Source organism: Abramis brama, assembly GCF_963993115.1.
Source record: "Abramis brama genome assembly, chromosome: 1".
Taxonomy (NCBI): Eukaryota; Metazoa; Chordata; class Actinopteri; order Cypriniformes; family Leuciscidae; genus Abramis; species Abramis brama.
Window position 1 is genome coordinate 3,632,759 of NC_139963.1, and position 22,323 is coordinate 3,655,081.

The 22,323-nt window shown below is 34.7% G+C and overlaps 1 protein-coding gene across 2 annotated transcripts in view; it reads left to right on the forward strand.

The window, feature by feature from the left end:
• Window positions 1-3,579: 3,579 nt before the first annotated feature.
• LOC311093306 (uncharacterized protein) overlaps window positions 3,580-22,323 on the forward strand; it is a 28,778-nt gene continuing 10,034 nt past the window's right edge. The window contains exon 1 of one of the 2 annotated variants that reach the window (XM_084130606.1): window positions 3,580-3,697. The gene's annotated coding sequence lies outside the window, so the exon portion shown is untranslated. Of the gene's footprint in view, window positions 3,698-14,740; window positions 14,836-22,323 lie in introns of those variants that run through there. The other variant, XM_084130605.1, reaches the window with a different exon arrangement.

The window sequence follows — 22,323 nt, forward strand, 5'->3', positions numbered from 1 at the left end:
TCACTAATCTTATTTCTGACCAAGATTGATTACTTTTGTATTAATATTTTACCAGCAAAACTTTCTTGCAACAGATCAGACATTATGAATTCTGATTTTAAAATGTATTTTTACACACACACAGACATCAAGAATCAGCATATGAATCTCAACAATGGTGAGCCACCATAGTATTAAATATTAAATATATTAAATATAATATATTATATTATATAGTATTAAATATAATATATTATTCACAAATAATCACTTTTCAGAATTAAGAATAGTGAACTATTCCCCTTCATGATGCTGTTATCTAGATCAGATGATCAATTTTGTTTATGGATTTCTTTGCAACAAATTATGCGTTTTGTTAAACACTGTTGCTAAGACCACAAACTCACCTAAAACGCCAAGAGTCGAACTGCCCAACCAAAGGAAATGCTCTTCACCAAAATGGTGACCAAACATTTTCAATAAAAAATCTACATCTGAACCTTATTCTTAATAAGAACTTCTGTTTCCAATAGACAATTGTTTTTGAACTGGCTCAACTACAAAAGATTTGTTACAGAATAGTTGCACCTCTCCAGAAAACAAATAATGTCAAGTTGACTCAACTAAAAGTTTTTTTTGTATCACAGATAACTTATTTTCAGTTCGTATAACTGTTATTTACAAAAGTTGAGTCAACAAGAACAAGCTAGGGGAAATTAGTACTAAGTTTTTTTTTTTTTTTTTTTTTCGAGATTTTTACTGAACCAACAAAATCAGTCATTTCAACTTTTTTCAAGTTGTGTTTTTTACAGGGTACTTAGTACAAAATTAGTTGTTTCAAAATAGCACACTTCAAGTAAACTAATCAATTAGTCTGGCTGCAAGTATATTTAGCTTTTTTTTTTTCACTAGTGAAAAAAATAATACTTTACTGTATTTAACATAGATTCCTTTTCTTCAATAGTACATTGCAAATATACTTACAAAAAATCTTTTAATCTTTAAATATATTAAAATTATATTAGTATCATGCTTTTGCCTATTTTCACAATGCACTTCAAAATAATTATACTTTAATATATTTTAGAAAAATATACTTGAAGTGAAAACTCTGTTTAATTTTTTAAAAGTGTATTTATTTGCACTTTACTTAACATATATATTTTAGGTATATTTGTAACTATGTGCTGAAAATGATCATTGTAACAATGCAAACTAGGGGTAACGCGGATATTACGTCATGGACAGGCGACAAGGGACTATTTAAAAATGTGAATTTCTCTGAATTTACAAAGTCTTGGAAACATTTAGGATAATGTAAGTACACAATTGCATGAACTATATATATATACATATATATATATATATATATATATATATATATATATATATAGATAGATAGGTAGATAGATAGATCTGCGCTATACCATCTATTTGCTATAACAATGAAAATATTTGAAAACCAGTTAAAATCAAGTAATGATGCAATCCTTTAAATCTTAACTTTTGAGTGTAGCAGAATTAAATGGATGTAACATTATTATTAGGCCTGTGTCACATGTAACATTGTATTTAATGTGACAGAAAAAAAAAGACAGTAACACCAGTGACACAATGCATCACCAGACATACATAAGATCAAATATCCTTATTCTTCAGTTAAGTAGATGAGACTAAATTGTTACATTTGGCATATAATCTAAATTAATAGCTTTGAATAAAGATTATCTATAAATGGGAGTCACTGATGTTACTGGTGTTACCCATAAGGAAGGTGAAAGTAACACCAGTGACAATTTTCATGAAAAATTCATTTTACAAAATGGCTGCTGCAAGGTATCAAACCACATGTTGTCAGTCAAGGTATACTAACTAAATTAAGTAGTTTAATCCATTAGTATTCTAGTTTTTTTTTACAATTCCCTGACAATAAAGTAGGTCATACCAGTGAGTTCAACTAAAAGTTTCATATGAAATCATGAGATAATAGGGAAGATGTCTGCTAACTGAAAAGAGACAGTGGATCTACCATGGGCTTTTCTTCATATTCAGGAAATTGGAAGAAGGAAGTCAAGGGATGTCATCAGTGTGATTTTATTTTTGTTTAACGGTAACACCAGTGACACAACTCCAGGGGACCACTGCTTTCATTATAAATTTTATAATATTTATTGTTATTTTATATACCTGTTATTGACCTCAAAATAAAGCATTTTCCCTGTGGGGACGAGCACTTCTGTGGTGGTTGGAATTCTATATAATTAATACAAATCAAATATTGCCACATTGATGGCTCAAGAAGGTGTAATTGTTCAAATAACATATTGTTTTATTATAAAATGTAAAGAAATTGTAACCCTAAAGTGTTTTTTAAGTGTAATATTTCTGTAAAGGCTAGGGACAGAAAAATGGACATTTCCATAGTTTGGGGTCAATAAGATTTTTTAATGTTTTTATGTTTTTATATGTTTTGCTCACCAAGCCTGCATTTATTTGATAAAAAAACAATAAAAAAAAACAAAAAACAAAACAGTAATATTGTGAAATATTATGACAATTTAAAATGACTGTTTTCTATTTTAATATATTTTAAACTGTAATTTATTCCTGTGATCAAAGCTGAGTTTTCAGCATCATTACTCCAGTCTTCAGTGTCACATGATCCTTCAGAAATCACTCTAATATGATGATTTGATGCTCAAGAAACATTTATTATTATTTTCAATGTTGAAAACAGTTGTTTTCAAAAGTCTTTGATGAATAGAAAGTTCAAAAGAACAGCATTTATTTAAAATAGAATATTTTCTAACATTATGAATATCTTTACTGTAACTTTTGATCAGTTTAACTCATCCTTGATGAATAAAAGTATTGATTTATTTTCTTTCCCCCCAAAATAAAATTAAAATTCTTACTGACCCCAAACTTTTGAAGGGTAGTGTTTAATGTTACAAAAGCTTTAGATTTCAGATAAATGCTGTTCTTTTGAACTTTCTATTCATCATAACATCATGAAATAAAAATGTAAATAACTGTTTTCAACTCTGATAATAATCATAAATGTTTCTTGAGCATCAAATCATTAGAATGATTTCTGAAGGATCATGTGACACTGAAGACTGGAGTAATGATGCTGAAAATTCAGCTTTGATCACAGGAATAAATTACACTTTACTATATATTCACACGGAAAACAGCTGTTTAAATTGGAATAATATTTCACAGTATTACTGTTTTTGTTTGTATTTTTAATCAAATAAACATGTCTGTAATTAAATAAAAATGATTAATAAACACGTGTTTCGAATGGAATTAAATAACAAGCACTTTGGGTGTCTTGTTCATCATATTTATTTTCACATAAAAGCAAACAGAACTTAAATTACATGCAGTTTATCATCAACACGGCGCATGAGCGTGAATCCCGCGATATCTGCCTTTGATCTGTGATGTCAGATGAGATCCACTGCGAGAGGAGAGAATTTCAGTAGACACTGCACACATTTTCAGTAGAGGCACAACTTTAAAGGGTAACTAAACCCCTGGTCAGAGCCTGACTCCACCCACTGGCAATATTTGAAAAATGCTGGAAAAGTGGGCGGGGGGGGCGTGCACCTGAGACCTGCTGTCAGATTCTAAAATGGAGAGTCTCTCTGATGAGTTCCTGTTATCTCTCTCTCGCTGCCACCCATCGTCGCCTAATCACCGATAGCGATAGGTATGATGACATTTAAGTTATATATTTGATTAGAAAGTAAATTGTGAAAATAGCTCTTGAGAATTGGAAGAAAAGGTCAAATGTAAAATGTTTTACTCTCGCAGGATTTAAGTCTCTTAAATATGCAGATTTTCTCAGCACAGCAGTCATGTACTTGTCCCTTGAAGTTACACTGAACGACTTAAAGCGCGGATGGAATTCAGTCATAAAAATGGAATTTGTTGTAGGCTACTATAACATGGAATAACAACTATTATTATTATTATTATTATTATTATTATTAAGTAGTAATAGTATTATCATCAAAGGAAGATGTGTTATGGAATCGAAAGGCATCAACATGTTGATACTCTTACTGTTATGGATATATAAATTGTCTTTATATAGTGTGCATGTGTGTATAGTGTACATGTATAGCCTACAGAAAACGAGCTTCCTGACAAATTGCTTTGCGATTACTCGACATGCTTTATAGCTTCAGTGTCACATGTAACATCACGACCTTGAAGTGGAAAGTTGAGTAACTAGTTTGACAATAAATGCACAGATTAATAATTCGTGAGCTAAACGTTGTTACTACACAGATAAACACCTCTTTTCAATCGTAGGAACGTAGACAAGGCTTTTTGTATACATTTTATTTTTATTTTTTATTATGTAAAATATTCAATAACTTACTGTAATACACTGCATTGTTGCCAAATTCAGTTAACACATCACTGCTGTCCTGTTGGTTAAACTACAACACTTATTTTCGGAAAAAAAGTATTTTTGTATAATTTTTCTATTATGAGAAATATTCAATAACTTCACTCTAATACACTTTATTGTTGCCAAATTCAGTTTACACATCACTACTGTCCTGTTGGTTAAACTACAACACTTATTTTGGGAAAATACTATTTTTGTATCATTTTTAGGGTTTTTATTATGAGAAATATTCAATAACTTCACTGTAATACACTGCATTGTTGCCAGATTAAGTTCACACATCGCTACTGTCCTGTTGGTTAAACTACAACACTTATTTTGGGAAAATACTATTTTTGTATAAGTTTTAGGATTTTATAATGTAAAATATTCAATAATTTTACTGTAATACACTTTATTGTTGCCAAATTCAGTTTACACATCACTACTGTCCTATTGGTTAAACTACAACACTTATTTTCGAGAATTTTATTATTTGTTTTATAATTTTTATGATTTTTATTATGAAAAATATTCAATAACTTCACTCTAATACACTTTATTGTTGCCAAATTCAGTTTACACATCACTACTGTCCTTTTGGTTAAACTACAACACTTATTTTCAGAAAATACTATTTTTGTATAAGTTTTACGATTATTATGTAAAATATTAAATAACTTCACTGTAATACACTGCAATGTTGCCAAATTAAGTTCACACATCACTACTGTCCTGTTGGTTAAACTACAACACTTATTTTGGGAAAATACTATTTTTGTATCATTTTTAGGGTTTTTATTATGAAAAATATTCAATAACTTCACTGTAATACACTTTATTGTTGCCAAATTCAGTTTACACATCACTACTGTCCTGTTGGTTAAACTACAACACTTATTTTCGGAAAAAAAGTATTTTTGTATATTTTTTATGATTTCTATTATGAGAAATATTCAATAACTTCACTGTAATACACTGCATTGTTGCCAAATTAAGTTCACACATCACTACTGTCCTGTTGGTTAAACTACAACACTTATTTTGGGAAAATACTATTTTTGTATCATTTTTAGGGTTTTTATTATGAAAAATGTTAAATAACTTCACTATAATACACTTTATTGTTGCCAAATTCAGTTTACACATCACTGCTGTCCTATTGGTTAAACTACAACACTTATTTTCGGAAAAAAAAGTATTTTTGTATAATTTTTATGATTTCTATTATGAGAAATATTCAATCACTTCACTGTAATACACTGCATTGTTGCCAAATTCAGTTTACACATCGCTACTGTCCTATTGGTTAAACTACAACACTTATTTTGGGAAAATACTATTTTTGTCTCATGTTTATGGTTTTTATTATGAAAAATATTAAATAACTTCACTATAATACACTGCATTGTTGCCAAATTCAGTTTACACATCACTGCTGTCCTGTTGGTTAAACTACAACACTTATTTTGGGAAAATACTATTTTTGTATCATTTTTAGGATTTTTATTATGTAAAATATTTAGTAACTTCACTGTAATACACTGCATTGTTGCCAAATTAAGTTCACACATCACTGCTGTCCTGTTGGTTAAACTACAACACTTATTTTCGAGAATTTTATTATTTGTTTTATGATTTTTATGATTTTTATTATGAAAAATATTCAATAACTTCACTCTAATACACTTTATTGTTGCCAAATTCAGTTCACACATCACTACTGTCCTCAGAGATGGGCATAAATACATGGAAATGTATTTAAAATACAAATACAAAATACTGTGTGGAAAAATGTATTTAAATACAAATACAAAATACTGTGTGAAAAAATGTATTTAAATACAAATACAGTATTTTGTATTTTGAAAATACACAAAATACATGTGAAATTGGCCATCCAGTGCAGGTATTGGTCACAGTGAATGAAGAAACTACATAGGCCTATTGACTTTTCATTCCTAACCACATCTCTTTCTTTCTTTCTTTCTTTCTTTCTTTCTTTCTTTCTTTCTTTCTTTCTGGCAATTACAAATAAACTTATGCAAAATAGCAGCCATTTATATGGCTACTTATTTCTGGTTACAATGTAGTCTATTACTTGTGGTGAACACTATAAAAAAATTCATACTGTATGTAAAACTGTGGGAACCTTTTCTGCTATCTAGCAAATAATATGGATGGGCGATATGACCAAAATCTCAATTTTACTTCACAGTGACAATATCATGGTTTCACAATTCTCAATATCAGTTTTGATTCCACAGAATAAACTGAATTTCAAACTCTTTGGATTTTTTTTTTTTTTTTTGCAGGTAGTCCAATGCTTTTTAAGTAATTTTTGTTTATTTTATGTAAAGTTTATTTGTTTCTATAAGTTTATTAAAATTAGAAAGTGTATCTAAAATTTAAAATTAGAATTAATTTACATTAATTTGACACTATTTACCCCTTTTTTATTATTATTTTTTATGTACAATAAAATTAAAAGCTGAAGATTTTTGTGGAGTATCATTCATCAGTGCTTCTTTTTCCACTCCAACGTTCCAATTATTCCTGCCCACTAAAAGCTGCACGGATAAATTTGCTTACCCCACAAATAGGCCTATCTAACGATTTAGAAGAAGTTCCATCAATTCACACTTTATATCACTATGATATGTAGTGTCATATCACCCAGCCCCTAACATGCAGTAATGCTTTAAACACATTTGACAAGCTAGTTGATAAAAATCAACAACCTATGGAAGCTTGTTTCCACCACTGAATAATAAATAAATAATAATAATTGCGACTTTTTATCTCACAATTCTGACTTTTTTTTCTCACAATTGCGATATATCAAGTCAGAATTGTGACTTTTTTTCTCAGAATTGCAAGATATGAAGTCAGAATTGTGAGAAATAAAGTCGCAATTCTGAGAAATAAAGTCGCAATTGCGAGATATAAAGTCGCAATTCTGAGAAATAAAGTCAGAATTGCATGATATAAAGTCGCAATTGCGTGTTATAAAGTCAGAATTGTGAGATATAAACTATTCTGAGGTAAAAAAAAAAAAAAAATCTGTCTTTTTTTCCCTTAGAATTGGACTTTAAATCTCACAATTGTGAGTTTATATCTCACAATTCTGAGAAAAGATGTCAGAATTGCGAGATATAAACTCGCAATTATGTGTTATAAAGTCAGAATTGCATGATATAAAGTCGCAATTGCGAGAAAAAATGTCAATTCTGACTTTATAACACGCAATTGCGACTTTATTTCACGCAATTCTGACTTTATATCTCGCAATTCTGACTTTATAAAACGCAATTGCGACTTTTATTTCACGCAATTCTGACTTTAGGCTATATCTCGCAATTCTGAGAAATAAAGTCAAAATTATCTTTTAAAATGTTTTATTTTGTGGCGGAAACAAGCTTCCATAACAACCGGTCAAGAATGATTGGCTAACGCTATTTTCCCACTTGTCTGTGCTCTTTTATTCTTTCATGTTAACTGAAGTGAATAATGCACTATTTTAACTTTAATCAACAAGTAGAATTGATCATGACATTCTCACCTTATTCCAAAGAAAATCGCTGACCCAATGTTGAGCTAGTGAATGTCTGAACTATTTCATGCACAAAATCAATACCCCGATAAAGAGGTTGACTGGCAAAAAGTATTTTATGTATTTTGAAAATACAAAAATACTCAACTTAAATGTATTTAAATACAAATTACATTTGATTTTTTCCAAAGGCGTTAAAATACAAAATACAAAATAGTATTTTGTATTTCAAATACGTATTTTAAATACATGTATCTGAAATACTGCCCATCCCTGACTGTCCTATTGGTTAAACTACAACAATTATTTTGGGAAAATACTATTTTTGTATAAGTTTTACGATTATTATGTAAAATATTCAATAACTTCACTGTAATACACTGCAATGTTGCCAATGTGATGGTTTAAACATCACTACTGTCCTGTTGGTTAAACTACAACACTTATTTTGGGAAAATACTATTTTTGTATAATTTTTAGGGTTTTTATTATGAAAAATATTAAATAACTTCACTATAATACACTGCATTGTTGCCAAATTAAGTTTACACATCACTACTATCCTATTGGTTAAACTACAACACTTATTTTGGGAAAATACTATTTTTGTATAAGTTTTAGGATTTTTATTATGTAAAATATCCAGTAACTTCACTGTAATACACTTTATTGTTGCCAATGTGATGGTTTAAACATCACTACTGTCCTGTTGGTTAAACTACAACACTTATTTTGGGAAAATACTATTTTTGTATCATTTTTAGGGTTTTTATTATGAAAAATATTAAATAACTTCACTATAATACACTTTATTGTTGCCAAATTCAGTTTACACATCACTACTGTCCTGTTGGTTAAACTACAACACTTATTTTCAGAAAAATATATATTTTTGTATGGGATGAATATAGTATCAAAATGATTAACATGTGCAAGCACACGTATCAATGAACTTGATACATGTTGCAGAAATGTTTTATCCATGCCTTTCAACTTGCATGTGCAAAATTCAAAATTGAATGAATGTGTAGCAATTTGTACAAATAGAGACGTTTTTGTGAATACAAATGTTTTCCTTTGTATTAGTGTATCATAATTTGCGCATGCAACAGAGAAGATATGCATGTGTGGATCAGGTGACACGCGTGCATTCATTGACATCTTTTCTGAGTCGATCTCATTTGATTCATTTGGGTTTTGAGACTTTCTTTTTGCTGTTTTTAAGCATTTCACAACCCACACACAAACAACCACAAATGAATAGGCCTGGTGCTAACGCCATTACAGTTTTTCTCGATTGCTTAAACACTATAGCCAGGCTTTTGAACTAAAATTTCAAAACCATAACGCCATTTATCAAAAAGCACACCCATTTCACTAAACTATAAACACTATTCCCTGTTTTGACACATGAGTCAGATTTGTTGAACTGTCACTGCAAAACTCTACACACAAATCCCTTCATTTCTCATTGCCTAGACCATGTTGTCATTTAGAAAGCACTAGCATTCAATATTGTTCACTCAAGTCAGCACAGCTTCAGCTCAGTTAGCACACAATTACCCAAGTGGAAACACTAAGAGTCAAAATTTAACACACATCAATCAGAACCTTCAATAGATATATAAAAGGGCCCAAATCAGTTTATTGCGTTTTGGAACAATGGATCCAGAAAGACATGAAGGAAGAGGGATAAGAATGAGGAGGAGGAAGGGCAAGGACAAGAAGACAAGCAGTCTCAGATGAAATTCAAGCCACTCTAGTTGCCCATGTGTTAGTCAATGGTATGACTATGAGGGAGGCTGGGCTACGAGTAAGGCCAAATTTGAGTCGCTTTACCGTCGCCTCTAGAACCTTCAGGGAGGTGTGGTGGCAAACAAAATTCTATCACTGAATAAAAGACAAGCATTTCCAATAGTCTTTGATGAGGTTTATTTTCTTGCAAGAAAAGGCCAGTAATCGTACAGTCACACAGAGTGACACAGAGCGTGACAGTGAAGGGAGGGCATCCTTTCTCCTTTATAGTCTTGACACCCAGAAAGTTATCTTTCTAGGCAAATGATGGTATTTCAACCATATGTGGAAAATTCTTAGACGTATCCATCATATTGTATCCTTGAGTGGAGACCCTCCTGTCACGACCAACACTCTTTACCATTCCAATACAATTCAAATTCCATATTAGAATATGGTTTGTGTGTGCTCTTTTACTGTCATATGTTGGTCACACACATCTTACTGTAAGTAAATATACGTAAAAAAAAAAAAAATTAGAGGAGAGAGTAAAAACAAAAAGAGTAAAAAAAAAGAGTAAAACAGGAAAAAAAATATTTGTGTGTGTGTGTGTTTTCTGTGTATGAATAAAAATGTGCCAATGTATCCACTGGTTGTGTCTTTTGTGTTCATCATGTGAAAAGGTTTGTGAGGGGGGAACCACAAGCAACATAACTTACCAGTTTTGGAAATGTTGTTTTGAATTTATTGCACCAGTGTGTTAAACTATGTTGTAGTGTGTGTGATTTTGAGGGCTTGTGTGTCCTGTCTGAGGGCAAAGTTTGGTTTTTCAGCAAGAGTGGATGGTTTTGAGTGTAGAGCTTCATTTTGACCTGAAAATAGGATGTTTGGGGAATTGGGTGAGACGTTATGGATTTGTGTTTATAGTTTTGAGAATACGAGACATAGTTTCAAGAAATGTGTTTAAGCAATCGAGAAAAACTGTAACGTGAAACGCCGCGCGTCGCGTTCATATAGGCTCTTGCCTGTAGGCTATATAGTTTTCCTCCCATAGAGCATATTATAAAGAAAAGGCTTAACATCAATGCAGTAAGACGGTGATATTTAAACTCAGTAGCCAATACACCTTATTGCAACGCGCTATTGCACGTTAAGCATTTTATAATGGTTTTCTATGGGTGTTGTTCAGTAATCAAACCTCTATTAAGTATGCTTTATTAATAAGGTAGGCCTATATTGTGTACTAAATTTGGTGCTTCAATATCACTCTCATTAAGTGTCTTAAATGGGGAAGAACGCTTGATTATGCTGCCGTTGTCTGTTTTAGCAGAATACTGCCATCTAATGGTAGCAGGTTTTCTCAGACATCTGTGTGTGGACCGTGCAAGGCGAAACCCGCGAAATGAAAGTCTCAAAATCCAAATGAATCAAATATCGACTCAGAAACGAGTCAATGAATGCACGCGTCACCTCATCCACAAATACACATCTTACTTGTTGCATGCACAAATTCTGGCCTACATTAATACAAAATCGAGGTTTTGTATTAACAACTATGTCTCTATTTGTACAAAATGCTGCACATTCATGTGATTTTGAATTTTGTACACACAAGTTGTATTGTATTAGTTTAAATGTAGTAACACACATTTGTGAATTTGTCAAATAGATGGGTAGTTGTGCACACATTAATAATTAGCACCAGGCCTATTCATTTGTAGTTGTTTGTGTGTGGGTTGTGAAATGCCTAAAAACAGCGAAAAGAAAGTCTCAAAATCCAAATGAATCAAATGAGATCGACTCAGAAAAGACGTCAATGAATGCACGCGTGTCACCTGATCCACACGCACATCTTCTTTCAGGGTTCCCGCGGGGTCTTAAAAAGTCTAAAATTCGGAACTTTAAATTTAAGGCCTTAAAACGTCTTAAAAACGGCCAGATTTTCATCCGCGGTCTTAAATTTCATTTAGTCAGGTCTTAAAAAGGTTTTACCCTCGTTTATTTCCAGAAACGCTGGCCGCAGAAAGTTATTACAAAGTAGCAAAAAAGTATCGAGTCGTAGCCTACACATCGGAGCTCTAGTGCTGGGGTCTCCAACACGTCGCTCGCGGCCTGATTGGAGGTCGCTCGCCAAGAGGCCGTTTACATATCGCGTCTTTTGCGCGCTCAAGTTCGTTCAAATATAGGCACGGTAAGCGTGCTCATAATTGAAGCGACGCGCTCGTTTTTTCCAGGCGCTGTCTGAAAGCTCAGTCAACAGGAAGGATGGGGGTGCACCCAAACACTATGGGTGTTTTTCTCTTCTCCGTAAATAAATCTTGTAGCAGAGCTACAGCAAGCGTTTTTTGGTGGTGGAAATCCATTAGCTACTAAAACTTCTTTGTTGTTGTGGAGAGCGCAGTGCATGGTTGCATAGCAACGACAGACGCCACGGGAAAATCGGACCGAATGTTACTATTAATAATAAAAGATAAGCTAAAGTGCATTGTAAATGTCAGTAATTTATCTTTTTTGACTCATTCTTTTTATAAAAAATTATTTAAAGTCTGAAATATGTGAGGTTTATCTTTTTATAAAACCTTTTTTGTCAAACCTTTATTTTAACTTGTACATGTTAGTATATAACATGCAAGACACTTTAAAAATGTTCATTTTTAATGGTATTATTTTAATGTTTATGTAAACAAAAAGTGCATATTGATGCTAAATTTATTTGTTATTTGCTGGTTTTCGACATAAAACTTGGTGAATTGATTTCATTGTGTAGTATTAGTACTTTTTGAACAGGATTCTGTGATAACCGTGATCATTTTTGTCACTATAATCATGAAATTAAATGTTCATGCCATTTCATCTCTAGTTATGATCAACTATGATCAACTAAAATCAACTAATTATGTGTTTTTTTACAGTATAATATGCAAAGTACAATTTTCTATAAAAAAAATGTATATCTGATTCTGTTCTTTTCTCTGACACGCGTTGTTGGGTGTGGAAGGTTACTAATGTGATTTATCTGTAAATTAAATTAGTGCTTTTTCAATTACTGAATTCATTGAAATAAAATTAATTCTTTGATTTGAATATTTATTTGGTAATGCGTCGTGTAGGTCTTAAAGGAGAAGTTCACTTTTAAAAAATCTTTTGCTGATAATTTACTCACCCCCATGTCATCCAAGATGTCCATGTCTTTCTTTCTTCAGTCGAAAAGAAATTAAGGTTTTTGATGAAAACATTCCAGGATTTCCCCCCATATTATGGACTCCAATGGGACCCAAACGGTTCAAGGTCCAAATGACAGTTTCAGTGCAGCTTCAAAGGGCTTTAAACGAAACCAGACGATGAATAAGGGTCTTATCTAGCAAAACGATCGGTCATTTCAAAAATAAATAAAAAAGTTTAAGTTTTATAAGCACAAATGTTCGCCTTGCTCTGTTCTGTGATGCGCGTTCATGACGTCACGTAATACGCAATTACGTTGAAAAGGTCACGCTTGACGTGTTTACAAATGTGCGGAAGGAGGACCATATACACATTTTCAAATGTATTTGTGTCAGTTTATCGTTTAAAATGCCCATTTCGTGTGCGTATCCTGGGTGTTTTAATATTAAAAAGCCAAAAAGAACATTTTCTTCAGGACAGAAATTTTTCAAGCGTGACCTTTTCAACGTAATTGCGTATTACGTGACGTCACGAACGCGCATCACAGAACAGAGCAAGGCGAACATTTGTGCTTATAAAACTTAAACTTTTTTATTTATTTTTGAAATGACCGATCGTTTCGCTAGATAAGACCCTTATTCATCTTCTGGTATCGTTTAAAGCCCTTTGAAGCTGCACTGAAACTGTCATTTGGACCTTGAACCATTTGGGTCCCATTGGACTCCATAATATGGGGGGAAATCCTGGAATGTTTTCATCAAAAACCTTAATTTCTTTTCGACTGAAGAAAGAAAGACATGGACATCTTGGATGACATGGGGGTGAGTAAATTATCAGCAAAAGTTTTTTTAAAAGTGAACTTCTTTAAATTTCAATCTTTATGGTCTTAAAATGTCTTAAAAAGGTCTTAAATTTGACTTACTGAAACCTGCAAGAACCCTGTTCTTTGTTGCATGCGCAAATTATGATACACTAATACAAAGGAAAACATTTGTATTCACAAAAACGTCTCTATTTGTACAAATTGCTACACATTCATTCAATTTTGAATTTTGCACACGCAAGTTGAAAGGCATGGATAAAACATTTCTGCAACATGTATCAAGTTCATTGATAAGTGTGCTTGCACATGTTAATCATTTTGATACTATATTCATCCCATATTTTTGTAGCCTGGGAAAACCCAGACATACTTCCGTCAAATTTAGATTTGCTCTGCAAGTAGTCTGGCAAAGAGCCCATTCAAGCCGATTTCTAATCCGTCCAAATCGAGGCACCAATCAGAAACATTGAGGCAGCTTTACACAATGACAATCGCTCTGATTGGTTTTAGGTCTATCCAATTGCGCCCAGAGTAATTTGAGACGTCCATTGGTGAAGCGCACCAACTTTTAAATGCATTATTATATTCAAATTGCAAACACATGAGGACAGTCTCCATGAAAGACCCACTGGCAGATGAACGTGCTACTACATTTCTCTCCGAAACGGTAGGAAATTAAATTAGATTTAATGGAGGATTTTAACTGTGACAAGATGATTGACAGGGCAGTTTACGTGACAGGATGCATGCCACAGATCCCCTTTGGAAATTAGTTATTAATAAACTCAGTCACTACTGAAAATGGTCTGGTTTTAACCAGGCTAATATTTTTGTATACTTTTTAGGGTTTTTATTATGAAAAATATTCAATAACTTCACTGTAATACACTTTATTGTTGCCAAATTCAGTTTACACATCACTGCTGTCCTGTTGGTTAAACTACAACACTTATTTTGGGAAAATTAAATTTTTGTATCATTTTTAGGATTTTTATTATGATAAATGTTCAATAAATTCACTGTAATACACTGCATTGTTGCCAAATTCAGTCACTTCCTATTAAGTCACTTCCTGTTTGTCCTTCCTGGTACTGCTTTGAAAAAATGAGACAGACATGGTGTGCTCTCTGTGTTAATCTACTTGCATCCACCTTAAAGCATCATAGAGGCAATGCTGTAAGTGTATTTATGTGATATTAGACATGTTAAAGATAATATATTAGTAGAGATTTTGTTGAAAAGATGATGTTTGATAATATTGCTAAAAACAATGTTTACTATTGTGTACAAGCTCACAGCAATGCTAATAGCCTGTATAACTGCTGCTACAGAGAGAATAGCATTGTATATTCATGTTATAATGATTCACAATGTAATATTACTCAAGAAATGGACACTGAATATTGCTGTATTGCAGTGGTGCCCAATCCTGCTCCTGCCGATCGACTGTCCTGCACAGTTCATCTTCAACCCTAATCAAACACCCCTGAAGCAACCAATTAAGGTCTTCAGGATCACTTGAAAATTAAAGGCCGGTGTGTTTGATTAGGGTTGGAGATGAACTGTGCAGGACAGTCGATCGGCAGGAGCAGGATTGGGTTCCCCTGCTGTATTGTTTTATTACAGTTTTCACTACTACATGTGAATGAGGCAAGGCAAGTTTATTTATATAGCACATTTCATACACAATGGCAATTCAAAGTGCTTTACATAGAAGAAATTAAAATAATAAAAAGAAATAAGAATATTTAAAACAGTTTAGAAAAATAAAATAAAATAAAATACAGTACATTACAAATAGTCGGACGAACAGCGGCACAGTGCTCATTCAGTAAATGCACAGCTAAACAGATGTGTTTTGAGTCTGGATTTGAAAGTGACTACAGTAGGAGCACATCTGATCTTTTCTGGAAGCTGGTTCCAGCATAATAGCTAAAAGCGGACTTGCCATGCTTAGAGTGAACCCTTGGTGTTTCTAGCTGATATGATCCTAATGATCTGAGTGATCTGTTGGGTTTATATTCAGTGAGCATATCTGCAATGTATTGAGGTCCTAGGCCATTGAATGATTTATATACCAGTAATAATACTTTAAAATCAATCCTAAATCTAACTGGGAGCCAGTGTAAAGACCTGAGGACTGGTGTGATATGTTAATATTTTCTGGTTCTGCTCAGAATCCTGGCGGCAGTGTTCTGTATGAGCTGCAACTGTCTTATGGTCTTTTTGGGAAGGCCAGTGAGGAGTCCATTACAATAATCCACCCTGCTGGTGATGAAAGCATGCACAAGTTTCTCTAAGTCTTGTCTGGAAACAAAGCATCTAATCCTTGCAATATTTTTCAGATGATAGTATGCTGATTTAGTTATTGCTTTGACATGACTACTGAAAGTAAGGTCTGACTCTAGTGTCACACCAAGATTCCTGACTTGATTTTTAGTTGTTTGACCCCTAGAGTAAAGGTATGCGTTCACCTTGAGAACTTCATCTTTGTTTCCAAACGCAATGACTTCAGTTTTGTCTTTGTTTAACTGAAGAAAGTTTTGACACATCCGACTGTTGACTTCGTCAATGCATTGGCACAAGGATGAGGCTGTAATCAATGGGGCTGTAGTCGTTAGGCGATAGGGCTAAGTAGATCTGTGTGTCGTCTGCATAGCTGTGGAAAGCAGTTTGGTTCTTTCTCATTATTTGGCTCATTGGCAGCATATACAGGTTGAACAGGAGTGGCGCAAGAATTGAGCCTTGAGGGATTTGAGATCGATCTATAGTTGCTTAATATGGTCTTATCCAGATTGCTCTTTTTCAGGAGGGGCTTGACAACTGCAGTTTTCAGGGAGTTTGGAAAACTCCCAGAGAGAAGTGAGGCATTTACCACTTCTAAAAGATCTGCTTCTAAACTGTTTAACACACTTTTGAAAAATGATGTGGGAAGTGTGTCAAGAGCACAGGTTGATGTTTTAAGGTGCTGTACGGTTTCTTCCAAAATGTTGCCATCAATTTCTTTGAAATCAGACATAGTAACTGCTTTCTCAGGTGGTCTGATCTGTCTGACCCCAGCACAACTAAACTGTGCTGATCACCTTTCTGATATTATTGATTTTCTCAGAGAAGAAAGAAGCAAACTCACTGCTCTTGTTGTCTGAGAGCATTTCACTGGGAATCTGGCTTGGGGGGTTTGTCAGTCTCTCTGCAGTAGCAAAAAAAGTGTGTGTGTTGTTTAAATTGCTGTTTATAATATTTGAGAAGAAAGTATGTCTAGCTTTGCCTAGTTCCATATTGAAAGCATGAAGGCTGTCTTTGTAGATGTTATAATGGACTACAAGTTTTGTCTTCCGCCACATGCGCACTGCTTTTCTGCATTGTCTTTTCATATTTTGCACTGCTTTTGAGTTTCACCAAGGTGCTTTTTATCTGCCACTCTTCTTCCTGACTTTCACAGGAGCAATATCATCAATTACACTTTTAACTTTTAAGTTAAAATAATCAAGGAGAAAATCAACAGAGTCAGCAGATATGCTTGGTGTTAAGGATATAGCCTTCATAAATAGTACACTAGTGTTCTCATTTAAGCATCTCTTCTTGACAGACACAGATCAAGCTTAAATGGCAGGATAGATCAATATATCAAAGAAAATACAGAAATGAATAAGTTAATAACAATCTACATCCTTAATAACAATCGATGAAATGTTTAGACCCTTACTGATAAGTAAATCTAGAGTGTGTCCATGATTGTGTGTGGGTCCATGTACATGCTGAGTCAGATCAAAAGTTTTTAAAACAGTTTTGATTTATTTTGCCATATTGGTTTCTGCATTATCTATGTGAATGTTAAAATCTCCAGCACTGGCAAAACAGTCAAACTCTGAGGTAATTGTTGATAACAGTTCTGTAAAGTCCTCAGCAAAGGCTGGAGAGTATTTTGGAGGCCTGTAAATAATGATCAGTAAAATGCGTGGAGCACCTTTTAACATAATACCCAGATATTCGAAAGACAGGTAATTCCCAAATGATATTTGCTTACATTGATAGATATCTTTAAAAAGAGCAGCTAGACCTCCACCTCTCTTAACAGCTCTGTTTATTTTTAAGTGAGCAGATGTTTAAAAGTGCTAACTTAACACTCTTACTTTTTGTCCCCACAGCAATCTTAGTTTGACGTGTAATAGGCACCAGATTAGTTGGGTTTGCTGTACGGCTATTGAAGGCCTTAGACTTTCTATCTTTTAATAGAACAGCAATAGAGAAAGATACAGGCACACTGGGTTCCCAAGTTACTGTTATAGCGGGGACCCAACACATATCACTGAGAGCTGGTATCAGTTGTTTTTGGTTCACCTCGAGCAGATGGAGGAGGGTGTGGGCCCTGGCGTTGTGGCAGAGGCCGAAGAGCTCTCACAGCTGGGCCCGCAGGCTTTGGTGGTTGCGGTGCCTGCCGTTTTCTGGTTGATATCTGGGGGCTTGCAGCAAAAGAGTGGGATAGTTTGGTTCCAGCATACACAAGTTCTTCCATTTTCTCTGAGAAACACAGAAGTGGAAATGCTGGAGAGAGGGATAAAGTGTCTAGTGAGAGGGGCTGTTGTTCTGGTGTTATCGGAGGCTGTAATATGCTGTCCTGGCTTCCCTGGCTGTTTTCCAGGAAGTCGTCCTTGGGTGCTGAATCTTGGAGCAGTTCTAATATGTCTGTCTGTGGTGAGCTCTGTGGGCAGGGCTCAGCTGAGATTGTGTCCGTGAGCAGAGGTTGTTGTGGCTGAGTGGTGTTATCATTGTCCTTGTGTGATATGTCAACCGCATTGCTGCTGCAGTGAAGTCCCGTGGTCATTCATACTGTGTCCAGGTGTGTGTGTGCCGATCAGATTGAGTGTATTGGCACACACTGCAGAAGGATGATTGAGGGAGAAGTAGATATTGTCCTTTAGCACCTGGTGGTGGCCATCCTGATGAAACAGTTGTCTCTGACTCCAGAAAAGATTTAAGTTGTCAATAAAGTTCACTCCTTTTATATTGCTGTTTTTTTTTGCAGCCATGTATTAAGCCCAAGCAACCGTGAAAACCTGTTTGTTCCTCTTGCTGGCAGTGGTCCACTGATGAATGTTTGAACTTTCAGTCTTAAGTATTTCAAAAAGTTCATTGAAATCCTTGTCGTGGATTTTTTCCCTAAACCTAACTATCTGGGGCGTCTACACTCGACACCCACCTGATCTTAATATCTCTGGCGTCTACACTCGACACCAATACCTTAAACTCTCTGGCGTCTGCACTCGACACCAATACCTTAAACTCTAGCTCTTGCATCTTCAGTCGACAACTGGCCGAGTTTCTAACTAACTTGCTTCCCTAAACTAGCTTCCTGCGCAGGAATAAATTGACAAACAGACCTGCAAATGTCCCTTAAATGCTTTAATCACGGCCAGGAGATCTTCCCGAGCAGTTCTCAGGGAATCTCTCCCAAGAAGCAAGGCCGGAGGATCTCAGACAAATTCCATTGAGAATCCCACCGAAAAACACATATACAACAGTTTTTATAGTATAGAGGTATGGCATAAACTTCAGGCTGCATTACATAATTTCCCCACTATTTGATTGGTTCTTCATATGCAAACCCCTCTGTTACCAGGTAAAGCAAACTCTGATCTTGTGATTACTTATCACAAGGTTTTAATGATGACTTCATTTGTTCTAACAGACTGTCTAGTTTAACTTCCCAAAACTATGTTATTTTTACCCATAGACACGTACTCAAAGTCACAAGTTTTTCCCCAAAGAGTTTGGAAACATTAAAAGCATATGAATGTCATTCCTGCAAAAAAGACAAATGTTAGTTGATTAATTAAAGTTGATTAATTAAAATTCATTCACATCCTTCTTAAGGAGTTCTGACTGCTCTTTATTAATATCATTCTGCCCCACATGAATGATGAGTCGATTTGCAGTCTTATGTTTCATCAGAATGTTCTGAAGTTTCCTGTTTATATCAGAAGTTGTTGCTTGTGGAAGGCAGCACGTGGTTGTATCCCTGCTGCTAATGTTTCTGATTATGGAGTCCCCCGCTGTCTGCTCGACCTTGAGCGCCAGTTAGCATCAGTGTTAGCTACTGGCTGATTCAGTCTGTGTTCGATCACATTCATCACGTTTGGGGATTCCTCATTTACATTCATTAGTACTTCAAATCTGTTCTCAAGATGTATAGGCGGTGGTAGGAGACCAGTGTTTGCAATCCTTGTCAGAGCTGTATCTGGGGTAGAGGATGCTACTGCGGCAATATGTGATGCTCGTGACAATCTGATGTCTCGAGTGCCTTTGGGTCTCGCTCCCTGTTTGTGCCATCGATTTGTAAGTCGATCGGCTTGTTTCTCTACCTGTCGTGGAGCACTAGTTTCATGGGACTCACCGGCTGTATGCTGAGGGTGTCCATGACGAAGCTCTGTGTGTGTTCCGTCTGGTTTGGTAGTCCTGTAAGTAACTTTGTTTCAAGAACTGCAATCCTTTGTAAAAGTCTGTGGCAGTTAGTGCAGCAAGTAGATTCTTGAACCAGAAGAGGCATTTTCTCTTATCCTTATGAGTGTAGGCAGTTGTGTTTTCCTTTCCCCGGAATGTAAGCTGGTCGGGAAAAAGAATTATGCGTTTTTGTAGTAATCCAAACTTTGTTGTTTGAGCACTGTGCTGATTTGCTGAAGTTAAAATTAGGTGATTAAAAGGAGATAAAATATAAAAATTTAGAAGATAATATATAAAAGTGATAGAGCAAAGCGCGGAGCAGTAAGCAAGAGCGTCCGAACAGTAGCTGAGCAGGAAGTAGTTTTGGTGAAGCGTGACATTAAAGCATCAAACTTACTACGACTCTGTCTTCATTTGCATGGTTTAACTTGGTGTTTAGTCAGAGTTTCAACACACTGCACGAGAACACTACATCCAAAGGTATGTGTGGTTTCTTAACCAATCACTCACAGGAACAACAAACATGCAGCAGTCCGCTTAGTGTAAGAAAGCAAGTCAGTCTCTCCACCTATGTATATGGACTGCCCTCTGATACTAGTTCAGACCATAGACTGTAAAAAATATGGACAAAGCGTCTGTGACGTCACCCATAGACTTTCTGAAGAACGGTTTTGAAGCCGTTTATGGGGGGTATGGGCGGCGCTATCTTGGAAAATCTTGGGAAATCCTAACCCCGCCCACCTTCTGGCCAATCCATATATGGGTAAAGGACGCGAGTCCGGTTATTCCAAGTACAGAACAGCGCACGTCACTCAGCTCGCTCTGCTGCTCCGGTTATCTCTGCATGTATATTTTAGGCAACGAAATATGTTATAAAACACCATACTAACTCTTTTCATTTTCATTTAAAGAAATCTTAAACATTATAGCCACACAAATGTGGTTCAGGCAACGCGTATTGATTATATTCACTGCATATAACGTTTGCCTATTTATAACAAAATGGAATATAAAACACAAACCTGCCTCTTTTTGTTTTAAATATAATATAAAAATATTAAACATTTTAATATGGTCCAGGCAATATGTGCATTTGTACTAAACAACAGATGTTGCAGTAAACATTACAGATCATCTTCGTTGTATTAAAATTTAAAATGACAAAACTCAACCCAGTCTCTTTTTGTTAAATTTCAGTTTTATCAATATTAGCTATTATAAAAGTATAAGTAAAAGGTACAAGAAGCTATACAAATAAAGCAAACAATTCAGTCAAACATATAAAGTCAGCGCTCTAGTCTAACCATACAACGGTAAAGTTAAATAGCTTATAAAGTTATGAAACTTCCCCTCAGCCAAAACGATTGGCCAGGGAACAAATTATAGATTCACGAGACCAAAAATTGCCCGTTAGATATAGACAAGACAAATGATATCTCATGTTTAACCACTACAGAGACGCCAGAGTCAGTGGCAAACATCAGAACGACTAGCCGAGGAAAGGCTGTTCCAGGCGGGGAACATGAGCGTTGAGCGTCCGCTGATCGTCTGGATCTCACAACTGGATAAAATTTTCATAAATCTTTATAAATAAACCACAGATTTGAGCTTTAAACAACTACATTCTCGCCTGAAAAACTCTTAAAACTACATTTCATGATACAGAAACAGTAGTATTATATTTCAACTGTGTTAAAAAATGGCGCTTCTTATGTTGTCATTCTCCTTGGCGCAGCCTATGCTCGTTATCAGCTGTCAATCAAGCTGTCAATCAAAGTTAACCACGCCCTTATTTGTCATACATTTTATATCTAAAATACGATCTAAACTAACGAGTTAGAAAAAAAATTACCCCCCTCACAGTTGTCAGGCACTCGGAACCTATCGAAAAATACAATAAAAGTCCATGGGACCAACCTGTAAAAACATGAATTTATGCTGTGAAAACGGACATTTTAACATGGTGGTCTATAGACATTTGCTCCCTTTTGGGACCTCCCTCTAGCGGATTTTCGATGTATTGCAGTTTTTCGCACTTCCAGGTAGGCTTCATTTTTCAGATTAGAATGTTGCTGCTTGTGTCCATACAACAAAGTCAAATACATAAAGAAACCTCCAGGGGGCATTGTTGGGCTTTCGTACAACATTTATCAAAGTTATTGAATATTTTTCATCATAAAAATCATAAAAAATATACAAAAACTTTTTTCCAAAATAAGTGTT